A 2,500-nucleotide genomic window follows, 5' to 3' on the forward strand; every position below is an offset into this window, starting at 1 on the left:
TAGCCTTGTAAGCGTAAACAATGTAAACAGGGAGGAGAATTATATAGGAACCTACTTCGATTACAAAAGAGCAGAATGGGAGCGCATGAGGGAGGAGTTTCAGCTGCAGGTGCCGGAGGGGAATGGCTTTGACATTGATTCGACAGCAGAAGCAATACAGGTGCATATACAAAACCTTATGAATACCTTCATACCTAAGCGTCCATTCTTTCGCGGCTCGAAAGTGCCATGGAGTTCCACACTAACAGAATTAAAGAGAAATGTTCGTAGGGCACGGCGCGCATATCAGAGGTCTCTCGGTGACAGAGAGAAGCAGAGAAGGTTGCTAATTTATCGGGAAATCAAAGCAGTTTATAAGGAGGAATTAATCAATACGAGAATAAATCACTGGGAAACGTTCGTTAAAAAGGAATTTCGAACTAATGTGTGGGGCTTACCATATAAAATCGTGAGTGAGAAGCTTAAGACACCTCTCATTTTGTCGACGCTTCAGAAGGCAGATGGTTCTACTACATCAGGGTGGCGAGATTCGGCAGAATATTTAATGGAAAGTTTACTCCCAAGTGATGATCCGGCTTCAGATAATGAACACCAGGCACTCTTGAGACAGAAGATGCAAGAAGAGTATCCAGATGAAGGAGTGGTTGTACCATTTGCTCAGGAGGAAGTGAGTCGTGCTATTGACACCATGAAGAAAAATAAATCCCCCGGAATAGACAAGATCACAGCAGAAACGTTACAACAACTGAAAAGTAAAATCGTGCCATATCTAACAGCTCTTTTTAATGAGTGCCTCTTGCAGGGAAGAGTACCAAAGGTATGGAAGATCGCTGAGGCAACCATTATCAAAAAAGGGGAAGATAGAGATCCGAAATTCGTGAAGAGTTACCGTCCAATTTGCCTGCTGAACACTATGGGGAAGGTCCAAGAACGGTTGTTGTGCGGACGGCTGAGCGATCATAGGGAGCTCTACGGGCTCAACCAATGTCAGTACGGTTTTCGGGCTGGACGGTCGATAGATGATGCAGTTAATCAAGCATTACACATAACTTCAACTTCGCAGGCGAAGTATGTTGTCGGTGTGACGATTGATATACAGGGTGCTTTCGATAATCTGTTCTGGCCTTCGCTGTTCGCAAGACTGCGAGAGCTAAGAACTCCAAAGTGCTTATACATGTCGATGCTTGATTACTGCAAGGATAGAAGGGTAATATGGAGATCACCAGAACACACAATAATAAGGCACATTAGTAAGGGATGCCCCCAGGGCTCCATTTGTGGCCCTATATTCTGGGATGTTTTGACAGAACCACTCTTGGAAATACTGGAAAATAACGAAAACGTAGCTGGTATAATAGCATATGCAGACGACCTGCTCGTAATCATAACTGGCGATTCTAGAAATTTAATTGAAAATCGAGCAACTACAGTCTTAAAAACAGTAAGTGAGTGGTGTACATACAGTAAACTTCAAATAGCGGTTAGTAAAACTAAATACATATTGTTAAAAGGTAAACTATCTGCAGGTAGGGGTCCATCCATAAAACTGCAAGGCACTCCAATTAGTAGGGAGATAGTTTGTAGATATCTTGGGCTGCACCTTGATGAGGGGCTGAACTTCAGTGCACACATTAAATCGGTGTGCGAGAAGGCATTGAACCTTATGAACAAGATCTGTACGATTGCTACCTCCAATTACAAATTACCCATTAATGTTGTTAGAATTTATCATGCGGCTATCCTAATGTCGATTGTGTCATTTGGGGCAAGTGCCTGGGCACATAAGCTGCGACAGGTGCAACCAGTTAGGCATCTGAGAAGAATGCAACGCAGTGTTCTCATTAGAATGACAGGAGCCTTCAAAACCACGCCAGTGGAGGCACTGTTGGTGATCCTAGATCTATACCCTGTGGACTTACAAATCAGGCGTCGAGGAGCCCTTTACTGGCTGCGGAGGGGCAAAGCTGACAAAGTAGAGGCAATTACAGGTGCGAGAATTGAAAACAAATTAGAGCTCAAACACTGGATGGACAGAGAGTGGCAACAAATCTGGGATAACATCGACACGGGTAGACGAGTGTATGAAATTTTCCCGGATATCAGGGAACGACACCGGATGCGACATATAAATGTGAGTAGGGGTATGGTCCATTTTCTTACTGGACATGGTCCATATCCCACTTACCTATATAAAATTAGTAGTTCAGGTAATAATAGCTGTATGTGTGGTGCTGAGGGAGATCCGGAACACATGGTATATATGTGTCAAGGAAATGATGCAGCAACGGAATTACTTCACATTTTACGTAGTAAGAATGTGTCTGAAATCGTGCGAGACGTAGACGCGTGTGAAGTACTGCGTGTGCTGTCAGATGAGTTTTCTGCTAAGCAGATGCGTGTGTATGTGATGGCAGGGGGAAGAGCAGCACAGCTGGCAGCAAGAAGAACGGATCGACGGCGACGCGCAGATCCTGCAGCCCTGGGACCTGCAGCGGCGACG

Source organism: Schistocerca serialis, unplaced genomic scaffold (genome assembly GCF_023864345.2).
Source record: "Schistocerca serialis cubense isolate TAMUIC-IGC-003099 unplaced genomic scaffold, iqSchSeri2.2 HiC_scaffold_1246, whole genome shotgun sequence".
Taxonomy (NCBI): Eukaryota; Metazoa; Arthropoda; class Insecta; order Orthoptera; family Acrididae; genus Schistocerca; species Schistocerca serialis.